This window comes from Schistocerca cancellata, chromosome 5, assembly GCF_023864275.1.
Source record: "Schistocerca cancellata isolate TAMUIC-IGC-003103 chromosome 5, iqSchCanc2.1, whole genome shotgun sequence".
In the NCBI taxonomy this organism is placed as follows: domain Eukaryota; kingdom Metazoa; phylum Arthropoda; class Insecta; order Orthoptera; family Acrididae; genus Schistocerca; species Schistocerca cancellata.
Window position 1 is genome coordinate 222,207,400 of NC_064630.1, and position 15,579 is coordinate 222,222,978.

Consider the following 15,579-nt stretch of genomic DNA (forward strand, 5'->3'; position numbering starts at 1 on the left):
ATGTACCTATGATCTTGCCGTAATCATGGATTGTGCAACATAGCCCTACAGCCTATGCTGTCCATCTTTGACCACGAATCAACCAGTAACTTCTATGTATATTTTTAAACCGTTCACTGCACATAAATTTCTGTACTGATGTTCATTCTGTGGGACAATTGTTTCATGGCTAGAAAAGTTGCTTGTTACCCAGCCAGCATTGATTGCGTCAGGAACCTTTGTGCACAACGACCGTAGGTGATAAAGAAGGATAGGCACACAGCAGTCAATCGAAATCCCATTAGCTTTTATTATTGTTGCCTATATAGAGTTCGGCTATGAATAGCCATCTTCAGTGCATTTTCGTTACATTTCAACAGACTCGCGGCAGTTCATGTCACGATACGTTCTTACAGGTGTATAGGCAGCTATAGATCCCCACACCTGTCTATACACCTGTAAGAACCTATAGTGACAAGAACTGTCTCGAGTCTGAAGGAATATAACGGAAGTGCACTGAAGATAGCTCTTTATAGCCGAAATCTAGATTTGCAAGAATAATAGAAGATAATGGGTTTGTGACTAACTGCTGTGTCCTGTTTGTACCTTTCACCCATAAATTTCGATAATTTTGTACTTATCTACACCCGGGGACACCCAGTTCAATAGAACTTGAAATATTTACTTCCAAATAACGGAAATATCATCCAAACAGTTGATACATTGTTCTCTTAAAAATAAAACCACCGCTTCTCGTTGTCTTTCGCAAACTTCAGCACATGTAGAAATGAATCAAATATTTCGCTAGCTTAGCACAATCAAAAACCGTCAGTGCGATCCCGATATAAAGCATTGACTGACTCAGGTACCATACGATATTAATGACTCCTTCTCAAAATCATCTACGTTATGTGGAAATCAAATCGTCGTAATCTTGTCTGTTACTCGCAAAATCCATCACACCGACGCCAATTATTTATGTACACATTTCCCCGATATGTGACGATGGGTGATAGCTAAGAGGTTCCTTCGCACAAGTAACATGATACTTTTATAAAAACACTGAATAATGAAAGATATTTCTCCATTTGTCCCCCTGTTCCTGTTTCTCAACAACGGATTTCCTTTTCATCTACATCTACATCTACATCCATACTCCGCAAGCCACCTAACGGTGTGTGGCGGAGGGTACCTTGAGTACCTCTAACGGTTCTCGCTTCTATTCCAGTCTCGTATTGTTCGTGGAAAGACAGATTGTCGGTATGCCTCTGTGTGGGCTTTAATCTCTCTGATTTTATCCTCATGGTCTCTTCGCGAGATATACGTAGGAGGGAGCAATATACTGCTTGACCGCGATTACTGAATGATGCTGTAACGGAGCGCGCTGCTCTCCCGGATCTTCTGTATCTCTTCTATCAACCCTATGTGGTACGGATCCCACACTGGTGAGCAATATTCAAGCAGTGCGCGAACAAGTGTACTGTAACCTACTTCCTTTGCTTTCGGATTGCGTTTCCTTAGGATTCTTCCAATGAATCTCAGTCTGGCATCTGCTTTACCGACGATCAACTTTATATGATCATTCCATTTTAAATCACTCCTAATGCCTACTCCCAGATAATAACTGCTTCTAGTTGCTGACCTGCTATATTATAGCTAAATGATAAGGGATCTATCTTTCTATGTATTCGCAGCACATTACACTTGTCTACATTGAGATTCAATTGCCATTCCCTGCACCATGCGTCAATTCGTTGCAGATCCTCCTACGTTTCAGTACAACTTTCCATTATTACAACCTCTCGATATACCACAGCATCATCCGCAAAAAGCCTCAGTGAACTTCCGATGTTATCCACAAGGTCATTTATTTATACTGTGAATAGCAACGGTCCTACGACACTCACCTGCGGCACACCTGAAATCACTCTTATTTCAGAAGACTTCTCTCCATTGAGAATGACATGCTGCTTTCTGTTATCTAGGAACTCTTGAATCCAATCACACAATTGGTCTGATAGTCCACATGCTCTTACTTTGTTCATTAAACGACTGTGGGGAACTGTATCGAAAGAATTGCGGAAGTCAAGAAACACGGCATCTACCTGGGAACCCGTGTCTATGGCCCTCTGAGTCTCGTGGACGAATAGCGCGAGCTGGGTTTCACACGATCGTCTTTTCCGAAACCCATGCTGATTCCTACGGAGTAGATTTCTAGTTTCCAGAAAAGTCATTATACTCGAACGTGTTCCAAAATTCTACAACTGATCGACGTTAGAGATATAGGTCTATAGTTCTGCACGACTGTTCGACGTCCCTTCTTGAAAAGATGATCTGTGCCCTTTTCCAATCCTTTGGAACGCTACGCTCTTCTAGAGACCTACGGTACACCGCTGCAAGAAGGTGGGCAAGTTCCTTCGCGTACTCTGTGTAAAATCGAACTTGTATCCCATCAGGTCCCGCCGCCTTTCCTCTTTTGAGCGATTTTAATTGTTTCTCTATCCCCCTATCGTCTGCTTCGATATCTACCATTTTGTCCTCTGTGCGACACTCTAGAGAAGGAACTACAGTGCAATCTTCCTCTGTGAAACAGCTTTGGAAAAAGACATTTAGTATTTCGGCCTGTAGAGTGTCTGGACATTTTGTTTTTAACCACCTACCGCTTTGACATAAGACCAAAATTTCATAAACTTCTTTCGATTTAATTTAATAATTTAGGGAGATAAAAAAGTGGATCTAACTGGATCGTTACAGCGTATACGTACAACCACAAGGCCAGAAAATTTATGAACTACAGCATAAGCAGTTCACGGAAGGCGTAGCAGTGCCTAACAAGCTATGACGAAAGCTTTCTAGGTTTTCTTTCTTTCTTCCCTGGGTGAACCTCGCAGACTATCTCACGGGAACGCGGCTGGCAAGAGTCGCGAAGTTGGCGGCGGGCGCGCTGCTGGGAACAGGCCGCCGTAACGACGTTGCGGAGGAAGGAGTGCGGCGCCGCCACCAGGGGTGCCAGCGGACGGGGCCTAACTGGGTCAGCGGGCCGCGGCCGTAGCCGAAGCCGCAGGCTGACGCGCCTTCCCAGAAGTTCGCGCCGTGCCCACCCAGCGCCGCGCTCACGCACCAGAATAGAGGGCTCCACTTCCGTGCAACTGCGGGTCCGTCTTACACCGAGGCGAGGCTAACAACGAATCTCTCCCGTCTGGTACATCGGGCAAACCAGCGGAGAAATGCTCCTATAGGAGAACAAAAAATGTCAGGACGTTTCTGTTAACAGAGTGACTACAATTAAACTTAAACTTTCAAAACGCTGAAGAAATAACAAAACTGGTCAGGATGACGTCAAATTGCAACGGAATATTAACGGAAAACGGGGAAAACGTATGGCAGAAGGAAAAAAAAATGTGAAAATTGATTAATAGGTGGCGCTGTATCTGTCAGAATACGTAAATGAAAACACCTGTCATGCGCACGATCCATTGAGGCGGGTATATACACGCTGCGTACACGGATTTTCCTCCTTTCGTGTCTTAGACGTTCGCAGTGACTGTCTCAATGCAGGATCGCGCTCTGCTTGTAGAGCTGTATTACGAGAATGATGACTGTGCACAAGTCGCTCAGTGTCCAGAAGGGTTGGTTCGATGACTGCCGTGGGTCTGGAGAAAATGATTCGGAAATTCGAAAAAGACTGGTTCTTCTGGTGTGCAACCTGGTAGAGGGAGGAAACGAATTGATTCGACGTCAGTGGAAGCATAGCCACAGCACAGCAGGAAGAGGCGAGTGGTGGTGTGCAAACGTGTAGTGCACGGCTAATTGCCCGAAGACTGGACATGCCCGTGAGCACGGTGCCTAAAATCCTACGAGGCATCCTTATTTGTACCGAGCGACGTTGCGCTATGGTTAGCACGCCGGACTCGCACTCGGGAGGACGACGGTTCAATCCCGCGTCCGGCCACCCTGGTTTAGGTTTTCCGTGATTTCCCAAATGCCGGGATGGTTCCTTTGAAAGGGCACGGCCCACTTCCTTCCCCTTCCTTCCCCAATCCGACGAGACCGCTGACCTCGCAGTTTGGTCTCTTCCCCCAAACAACCCAACCCATCCTTCTTTGCTATCCAATCAAAATTATCCATGTGCACGAGTTGCTTCCCGTTGACCTGCCAGCAAGAGATACCTTTACTTTAGAATTTCTTGCTCTCATGGAAGTGGACAATGCTTGGCCGTGGAAGATTTTGTGGACAGTCGATGCCCACTTCCATCTGAAGGATTTGTCAATACATAGAATTTTCAAATATGGGCAACGGAAGACCCACAAGCAAATCAACCACTTCTACCACTACTACTTCCTCCTGAAAAGGTCACTTTGTGGTACGGGTTACGGCATCATTTATCATAGGGACATATTTTTTCGAAAGACGGGTGCTTCCGGCCTTATTTCCTGTACCGTCACTGGTAAGCGCTATGACTGTATTCAGCGCAATTACGTCATTCCAGCTCTCCAACAGCGTTGATATGTGTGGATGGGATCATTTTTATGCAAGATTGGCGTACCTCCGCACATTGTAAACCCAGTTAAGCGGCTGCTGGAGTGCCATTTCCGAAATGCTAGAATTATCAGGCTCCATTTCCCCACAGCCTGGCCGTCCCGATCACCTGATCTTAATCCGTGTGACTTCTGGCTGTGGGGCTATCTCAAAGATGTTGTGCTCAGTGTTCCGATTGCAAACGTAGCTGCATTGAAGGCAAGCATTACCAAAACATTCTAAACGTGACCCCAGAAACACTTCGATCCGTTGTGGAAAATGCTGTTTCTCGATTTAAGCTTTTTGCAGAAAACGGTAGACAGCGTATTGAACATGTTTTGCGCCAGTCACACGGAAATTAATAACCCGATTTGATTTTGATTGTTACTTTTTACGCAGTTTTTGGCCTCAATACTATTAAAAACCGATGTGATCGATGCCTTTTGTGCGGATTTGGCCTCAGGCCAATTAAAAACCGATGTGATATGACCTTGCCGTGGTGGATGGCCTTACGTGACTAACAGTATCACACCTGTACACCCATGCACACTGAGTAATACAGTGTGTTTAACGTCAAACGTTCACCTTAGGCATTGTTGTATGATTCATTTGTCATTTGTACTCTACCACTATTAAGTTATGAAACTTACAGCGCCATCTATTGCTACATATTCTTCTGCCATACGTGTCTCCCCTTCTCCGATAATATTCCGTTGCAGTTTGACATCATTCTGACCAGTGTTATCATTTCTACAGCGGTTTGAAAGTTTGATTATAATCACACTGTATTTAAAAGAACTCACTGAAAAGTGAGATATCAGCTGCCTTATTCTACCCTCTTCAACACCTTTAAATATTTTCTCAAAAATTTTGGCATGCAAATAGATTCGCACCTTGTTTTAACATGCAATTCCCTTATAACTCTCACATAGTCGCTCATACTCATCATCTCCCAAAAGCCCTTCCTTACTCACTCATTCATCCAACTCATTGTGATGATCTCTTTGTGTCTCTCTGTGACTGTCTCCTGTGTCACAGGCACAGTTCCCTTCAGTGTGTCGTAGTACCACAGTCTCCTCTCATTGTCACTTTCTTCCTCTTCGTCTCTCTTACTGCTAATATCTCATTCCTTCCATTCTACTGCTGCTATCTCTTCTCACCATCGTATCACCGTCACTCGTTGTCAATGGCATATAATCTGTCTCTCATTCTCACTGGCTCTCGTCCACTAGCACTTTCTCTTTTTGAATTCCTCCGCCTCTTTCACTCTTTTCCTAGCAATTTCCTGACACTGTCAACTATGTTCCACAGCCACTGTGTTCTGCTCTTTCTCCAACACTGCTCTTTTTATAACACAACCATCGTCTACTATTTTCCAGTATTTATTACTTTTTCGTCTCTTTGACAGTGTCATTGTCTTATTCTTTCCCAGGATAAAAAGGGCAAAAATGTTCGCATGCAAAAATTCTTGTTTAAATGTTTAAAGGTGCTGAGGAATATAGAAAGCGGCAGCTGGTACCCCACTTTTCAGTCAGATTCTTTTAAATAAACAGGAACCTATTCGCACTTTTTCATGCTCCGATAGAAGTATTTTTCCTCTGGCTCCCTTCTTTCCCTGCTACAGTAGGACTTATGACTCATAAGAAAAGAAATGTATTGGTCAGTAAAATTTAAATAGTTTACGATGTGAAATTGAACTAACGTGAAAATAATTTTTCACCTCAAAACTTATTTTACGTGCAAAAAAATGTTTATGTGTGTTTCAGAACTGCAACAGTGGGCTCTCAGACGCTAACGGAGACATTTTATAGCTTATTTCTCTGTGCTGTCATTTTATAAACTACTTTTTCACCGCCGGCCGGAGTGGCCGAGCGGTTCTAGGCGCTTCACTCTGGAACCGTGCGACCGCTACGGTCGTAGGTTCAAATCCTGCGTCGGGCATGGATGTGTGTAATGTCTTAGGTTAGTTAGGTTTAAGTAGTTCTAAGTTGTAGGGGACTGATGACCTCAGAAGTTAAGTCCCATAGTGCTCAGAGCCATTTGAACCATTTTGAACTTCTTCACCACACCCCGGATTTTAATTGCATATTTTACGTGTGCAAGTAGGGTAACATTGAACAATTGTGTACTGGATAAACACATCCAGAAAACTTTCAAAGTTGCTCTAGGTCTGGACCTTAGGAATGTACAGCCATTTGCTGTACATAGCTCTCCTGGAATTCTCGGCAGGGTCATGGCTCACTGGTGACGGAGAAAATACAATAAAAACTTTTGGGGAGGGGTGAGGGTTCCTGAGGAACCGCCCATGAACTAATCGTGCCTCCATAAGTCTCAAAAAGCCCATCGTAGACCACATCAAATGCAAAAAGAATCGCCTGATTTTCTCCATTTGCCTAAGCAGAAGGCAGTGTGTAATATTCATACTTTGAACCTGTACATTAAGATACCAAGTTGATCTTTCTGTTGGGTAAACAGATGGTCCATGTCCAAAGGGCCCTTGACCCTACGTTTTTATCACCAACAGAATCCGAGGATTGGACACCGGAATGTCTCGTCTTTAATCGCGGCGTTTCGGAACATATTAGGTACGCATGTTGTCGCATGCATACCGATTGCACTCACAGAACTAGTAGCGTATCCAACTGGTTTTTGGTACAGTCTTCAGTTCTGTTCCTCAGGACCCTATCTGGGTCCTTCATTGTTTCTGATGCACATAAGTGATCTTCCACTTGCATTATCAGAATATGCACATTTCGACTTTTTTTTAGATGATATAAGAAGAGGAATAATAAATAATACCAGTCCTATTACTGAACAGCATTTAACGGAATACTTGAAAACATATACAGATTGATCAAAGCAAATGGAATATCACTAAAAGCCAAATTCAGTACTTGTAATTCAGTACTTCTCACAGAAATCCTTGCAAACTTGGAACACAGGACCTAGAAACATTTCAGTGTTTGGGATTACAGGTATATCACCACCTCATTTCAGAAATGCACTCCCTGTAATTAATTAAGCTTCTTATTTAAGCTACATTTGGTTATTTTGAAACGGCAAAGTCGATTTCCTTTTCGTACTTCCCCATTCTTAGCCAATGTTCCCTCGTCAATTACCTCTTTATTGACGGGATGTTAAACTCTTGACTTTTTTCCTACTTTTGAATGCCTACTGAACACGCAGTCGGACTGAAATCTACCGAAGATTAGTCTCCACAAAATAGGGCACCACTATTCATACGCACACTGGCCTTACTACATCTAATCCAGAAAGCGTTTCTACGAGTGTTCAGTTTCAAGTATTAATATGGTCGGGGTACTACGAGACTAAAAAACCAGGGAAACTTAAACTCAGTTTTCTACGGTAGAAATCTGGGCCTATTGGTATACCTTAACACTCAGCGCTTCGTCTTACGAGACACAGATCTTATCGAATCTTGTCTGCCATTTTGTATGGTTTTAGGAAATGGAAATGACGACGTCTTTTTCCATCACTGCCTCTGAAACATTGTGTATAAATAGTTACAAAAAGAACACATGCGGAACAAAATACATATTTTGTCCTCTCCTGGGATGAATGGTGATATCACACATTCACCGAATTTATGGTTAACAATCATGTATGATGAAGCAGGAGAAATAAATGAAACTGGAAAAGACTATTAAAAGAAATTCATTAATCATAGTATGCTACAATTTTAATATTACTGTCTGTTTCACCAAAAGAGAACATCCATTAATTAAATCATGATTTAAAGCGAATGCAAAAGATGAAAGATTGAAACCAGTTGGAGGTAAAAGAAAACTTTGTATACTCAAACATGTCGTAGAACGAAAGGGTAGTTTTAAGAAAGAATCAAGAGAAGCGGAAGACGTAACAAAGGTGATAATCACGACAGCTTAAGAAGAGGATGTTCATGTAGATCTCAAAACAAACAAAAGAAATTCACAAATAAAACGACAAATTTTATACACAAGAGAAGAAAAATGAAGGTAGTAGGAGACAAAAACGAGGACCCCAGAGGTCAAGGTGTCTAAGTTACAAAATCATAGTTTCGAGAAAACACAAGTCAAAGTTTAACCATTTTCGTAGGAGGCGACATAAGATTTTCGAACATTACAGACGAATAGTCTGGTCCTTTGCCTTGTATTACCAATAATAATAGATAAGTAGAATATCCGGTTTATAGTTGAAAGATACAAAGAATGGACAATACGCACTTACACCCTTTTACCTCTCACTTACAGTAGAATAAAATGATAATGCTCAGAGTACATACCCAACATAACAGACACTTATTGTTAAAAATGGATACAGTTTTGCATCAATAGAGTGCTGATTGATTTACAAAATACAAGTATTCGGGTTTAGCACTTATCAACAGTTATCACAGTCATCATCTGTGGCATAGATGTTGTTACCCAAGTCCACAGTAACATCATCATCATCATCCACATGAGTACTAAGTGCAAATGGCTCACCAGTTTTTGTTTCATGGAATAAACGTTTGTAAAATTGGTGGTGTATCGGTGCACAAATTACAGAAGTTCCGTCAGGCCTTCATATTTTGTGTATTTTAGCTTTGGCTTCACAGCAATCGATTGAAGACTGGGAAGTTGTTTAGGCATTTTTCCTGTTCGTTCTTTTTCATTGGCAGTTTCTGGTAAGGCAGAATACCTTCAGCTGATGTTGTTTTATAAAAGAGGATATTTTGGTTTGCTCTTGAAAACGAAGTACCTGTATTCCTCGTATCCCTGGCATAGTGTTCTTAAGGAACTGGTTTAGTAGTTGAAGATCAATGAAGTCTTCATCCGTCATTTTAATAACAACAAATATTCGACTTGCTGCGGCAGCCAGATTCATCCAGTCTTCCAGTATATAATTATCACGTTGGTTCCTCTTTCTTTTAAGGTTAATGATACCGAAGCCCTGATCACATTCATTGTATGAATGTCCAGAAACGAGTAAATAGTGATCAACAGTTTCAATTTGGGCGTTCGTAATAATGTAACACTAAAATTTAACTATTATATGGCTCTTGTTCTGGCCTCAACACTGAGATGTGCTTCACAGTATGAGGAAGACTCTGGATATACTTCAGCACGCAAGATGCTTCTCCTGGCAACCTCTACTTGCCTGCCCTTCATGCCACATAAACATATGGGCAGTACCACTGATTAAGTTGTGAATATTGAGGTTGTATGTCCATAACTGTCGCATATAGTACGTTTCGAGTTCGTCACCTGTGGTGTTTGCATCATCACAGCATAATGCAACATGGTTGTCGTCCATTAATTCCTTGCTTTTCCTTTTGGTTTCTTTTCCTGCTTCTGCCTTCGTGAGATGAAATTCTTTTTCCACTTCAGTTGCCTTTCTTTCATCAGGCGTACCATGTACAATTTTCATTTGCAACCTGTCACAAGTTACACAGGTATCGGTGTGAGCCTGTGAAAGCCTAGGTTAAATTCTGTCCTGAATATACGTCTGTACAAACTTTCACTTTCAGGTTTCACTAATTTGTCTTTGTGGTAAAATGTTTCATACATTTTATTCATCATTGCCATACTTAAGTTTGAATGTAAGCACTTTCAGTTTGGAGCTTTTACTTTAATATAATGGCTTGAGTACATCGGGAATCTTCTTATATGCTCCTTGATTATTGCAATTCTATTTGCTGGAATTTTATTTGGGGGCTACTTCCTTCCACGTTTGACACGTGGCGAAATGTCAGATGGGTTTGATTTTTTTCTGATGATAACGTTTCTCACCGTTTAAAAGAAATTCATACTTAATTTCATTGTTTGTTGCTACACTGATGAGAGGCATAAAGTTTCCGTACTTCTGCTACTAAATGATTAAATAGTTACGCAGATATAAATAGGTAAGCAACTAGGAAAAAATAGTATTGCAACAAAGCGTACCAATCATTTGCAGCTTAGGTCGAACGTCTTTCTCATTCCAATTCATTGTATACAAACAATGTATTTACAATTACTTTTTTATGAAACGCCCAAATGTGACTAAACACAGCACCAAATGGTCACTTGTCAGCTAAAGATAATGTGGTGACACGCTTTTTCACTAGCACTGGTGTCTGCTTCCACGAACGGAATCTATTGCACTGTTTGGTGGTAAAGGGGTCCTAGTGATATTGGACCTCTAGTACGCCACTGTTTAACTGCAACCCACCAAGCAGTCAAGAGGCTTCATGCTAGATGGCACGTACTGTTGATAAAATCTCTAGGATCCTTTTACCACCGAACAGATTAGTATTATTACGTCCCATTGTTGTACTTAACCCATGTTTGCCAAAAATGTCTCTTAGACCCCTTGACCACTGGGGTCCTCAAATAAGGTAGCATACACGAAACTGTGTAAGGCTCTGAGACAGGGCATGAAAGAAGACCTGAGGAAGTGTTAAGGATATAGGCTGAAATCCTGTCTTTAAAATAAAAATAAGATGGCCAAGATACGATTGTGAAGAATCAACTAATAGCGTCTGACAGAGATTAAGGCCTAATTTCAGATAAGAAACTAATACTCGACTATACTGGAAATTTTTATAGTAATCTATACAGTAAAATCAATGCTCATAGCTTAATTCTAGATGAATTGCATGCCTCTGTCTCCGAGATCCCAGAAACTGTCCCCTCAAAAGTCAAACATGCTATAGACGCGATGAACCAAAACAACTTCTCCAGGCAGTTATGACCTCTCAATCGATGTTTCAAAGCTGATGGTTGAGGAACCTGTAAACCGTTTAGTTAAAACTTTCGCAAGTTGTCTGTATCGTGGAACATTTCTAAGGTACTGGAATAAAAATAAAGCAATCCCAACGGATAAGAAAGGCAGTAGCAGAGGCATCAATAACTCTGATCCTATCAGCCTTCGGTCCACACTATACAAAGTTTTCACCGGAATTTCAACTATCACGGGAAGCTCTACACCGGACCTGTCTCAGCCCACTGAGCAAGCTGGGTTCCGCACAATATTTAGTATAACTGACGATATCTTCACTCTACGAGAAATAATCAGTAGAGAGCATGACTAGCGCCTATTTATCTTCCATGTGAAAAGGAATTCGATTCTGTCACCGAACTGAGTTTGAGGCTTTAACAGAACAACGAGTAGAACTAGGCTTTATTAAAACCTTGCCCACCACTTACAATACCTCACAGCTTTTGTGAGTGTTGTTGAAGAAACGAGTGAATTTCCCATTGAAAACGGTTTAAATCAAGGACCTCTATATGTTTAAAATAATTCCCAGCAGTCCTAGAAAAAGCATTATCTGACTGAATTGGAAAACGAAGGGAGTCGATGTTCACGGACAGAAGTTAAATTCTCTGAGTTTTGCCGATAATATTGTTCTACTTGCAAATAATGTAGAAGAACTTCAGATATTAACCAATTTTGCGTTGGTCTGCTCTGACGTTGATTTAAAAATGAATTATGATAAAACCAAGGTCATTGTAAATGAATGGGCACCGGAGAGAAATAAATGTCTTGGAAGTTCACAATTTCATAGCGTCTCAGAATATGTCTATCTCTAAATATGAAAGGTAGCTTAAAACTGTAAATTTTTCAACCTATTAAATCGGGCTGACGTGCTTACGGATGACACTCCTCAGTTTTTAGGGCCTACGATGTCAGCGGAGGTGAAGAAAATGTTTTGACCAACGTATACTACCAGCACTAACTTACGATTGTGAGGTATTGGAATTTAAGTGAGTTCATTGTCAGTAATCTCTTAGTAGCTCATAAAGGACTGGAAAGAATGTGTTAGGTTATACAAAGACATACAGAAATCAAGTGGTGAGTGACATAATCGAAAGAATAAACAGCTTGAAATGCCAGTGCGCTGGTCATGTCGCTCGAAGAAAAGATGGCAGACGATCACAACAAATACTAGATTGGAGCCTAATTTAACATAACCATGGGAAGGACTACCAGATACACAGGGCAGAGATTTAAGAAATACAGCTAGATCCACTTGTCAATAGGAAGCTCAAGATCTGCAGATTGTCGACACAGAGAGGCCACTCTCGAATTGATTTACTTTACCGATGGTAATGTACACTGAGTTGACAAAAGTCAAGGTATAGCTCCTAACATTGTATCGGACCGCATTTTGCCCTGCGTAGTAAAGCAACTCGACGTGGCGCAGATTCAACAAGTCATTGGAAGCTCCAGCAGATATATTGAGCTAAGCTGCCTCTATAGCTGTCCATAATTGCAAAAGTATTTCTAGTGCAGGATTTTGTGCAGGAACTGACCTCTAGACTATGTCCTATATGTGTTAGATAGAATTTATGCCTGCAGATCAGGGAGGCCGTATTATTCTCTCAAATTCTCCAAAATGTTCTTCAAACCAACTGCGAACCATTGCGGCCCAACGAAAATCCATCGATGTTTGGGAAACGTCTCCTGGTAACCGAAAATAAACATTTCCAGTAAATCATCGGTTGAGTTGGAGCAGGGTACCCGGTCCATTCAAGGTAAACACAGGCTATTTATTATGAGGCCAACACCAACTTGCTCAGTATCTAGTTTACAATTTGAGTCCATGGCTTCGTGGTGTCTGCGCCGCACTCCAGCCTTACTATCAGCTCTTTCCAACTGAAATCGGGACTCATCTGACCAGACAACGGTCATCTAGGTCCTATTCTATATCGTCTCAAATTCAAGAGATGTGCTGCATGCGATGTGCTATTAGCAAAGGCATTCGCGTCGGTCGTCTGCAGCCATAGCCCATCAACTCCAAATTTCACCTCTCTGTCTTAACGGATATGTTTGGCATACGTCCCATATCGATTTCTGCGGTTACTTCACGCAGTGTTCCCCGTCTTTTACCATTGACAACTCTAGGCAAACGCCGCTGCTCTTAGCCGTTAAATGAAGGCTGTCGGCCACTGCGTATTCTCCGTACACTCTTGCACTGTGGATCTCGAGATATTGAATTCCCTAAGGATTCCCGAAATGGATTGTCCCTGTGTCTAGCTCCAACTACCAATACGCGTTCATAATCTGTTAATTCCCGTCGTGCGACCGTAATCACGTCGGTAGCCTTTTCACATAACTCACCTGAGTACGAATGACAACTCCGCCAATGGACTGCAACACTACCGCCATCTGTATATGGGCAATATCGCTATCCCACGACCTTTGTCACCTCAATGTTTTTTGCCAAGGCGACCAAGGAATGTCGATACCATTATGATGTTCTTCAACTATATGGGTATTTTCTCCGGTTATTGTGTATCAATAAGTAACAACATTAAGAAGCTACAAACTGTGCCAGGGTGGTGCTTAACATTACAACAGAGCCTTGCATGTAAGCACCCTGATTCATGTACAGAGAAACACTTTCATAGTGGTCTGTAAATTATAGCCCAAGTCTGCCCAACAAACATTCGAAAGCGGTTCCTGAGGATTTGGCTGCAAAGAGATTAAGTCAACTTAGACACAAAAAGTATTGTCACTCTGATCATTCGATTGTTTTTCTCTGAGTAGAAGCTTCCAAACAAAGTCATGGGATAACAGACACCCGCACTTTTTAGCTCGAAGGGAGAACACGCGTTTACAGGATCGGTGTAGTCACATGGACAACCAGCTTAGGCCTCATTCTGATAGACGTCTTTCTCAGTGTCGAAGCCCCAGAAGATTACGGGAGGCTATCGCTTCAGCAGTGGTAACTTCTATCGAATTCCTGCTTGCGAGTTGTGATTGCTCACTGGCTAATCTAACTATCGTAGCGCGAATATATTATCATTAAGGACCGCGAAATGATCCATAAAGCGACTTAGGTAACGTCAAATATCTACTGCCGTCGTAAATCACTTAACGACATCTTTCTGTCGCTCGATTCCCTATTTTTGTGGCTTTTTTACTATCTGTGATTTCCATTACCAAATTATCCAAGCAATGTTTCTAGGGTTTGTTTTTGCATTCACGTACAATGAGCTGCTTAGGTCATTGTACCCATTTTTTGCAATTAGTATTGTTCAATCGGTGTGCTCCAGTCATACGCACGGTTGAAGATCTCAGAATATCTGTTTATCTCATTCTAATTATGATTCTCATAGTAGCTGTGACCCCCGCCCTGTCCTACAGTTCTCCATGTACCTATAACCGTATAATCTGTGACTGAGCTGAATGTTTGGGCTTAACTTCATACTGCCGCTAGAAAGTGAAATCTGATCTTGATTTCACGGTCAGAGCAGGAGGATGTCAGACATGTTCCCACTTTTAACAGAAAATACCTAAGTGGAGACACAGGCGTTATTGCATCAATTAACGTTTAACAAACCTTTTTTACACATTTATGACTGCGACGTTATGATTCCATTCGATGGCCGGATTTAAAGAAAGCTATCACCAGATTCTGGAAGAGTGGTAGTCCATAAATTATTTCTAAGCCGGTGTCTGCCCTGAACTGCACCGCGAGAATCAGCACATCTCATAGTTCTCCGTAGTGAAAATGTACGGTACCACCACCTGCAAAAATTGTATAATTTGTAAATAAACAACTGATTGGTATTTCGTACAAAAAACATCGGCAAATATTCTGCCATCGTAGTGGTAAACGTACAGAGGATTCTGTACAACTCGAAGACGAAGATATAGCAGCATTTCGGGAAAGGCACTCCATAAATTACTATAGCGTTCCAATGATGACAATAAAATGAAGCGCTTTGAAACAAGTGCTTATAGAAGACGTCCGGCTCCAGAGAGTATTCAGAGACTCTTCCTCCAAGGATTGATCGAAGATACTTTGATTCATCGAAAAAATGTAAAAGCGGAACAAAAAACAATATTAAGACCTGGTCAGCAGCGTGACAGGTTATTTTCATCACCAAGTGAATAGTTAACGCTACAACGTTTCAGTTGAAAGAAATGAAGCCGCGCGGGATTAGCCGAGCGGTCTTTGGCGCTGCAGTCATGGACTGTGCGGCTGATCCCGGCGGAGGTTCGAGTCCTCCCTCGGGCATGGGTGCGTGTGTTTGTCCTTAGGATAATTTAGGTTAAGTAGTGTGTAAGCTTAGGGACTGACGACCTTACCAGTTAAGTCCCATAAGATTT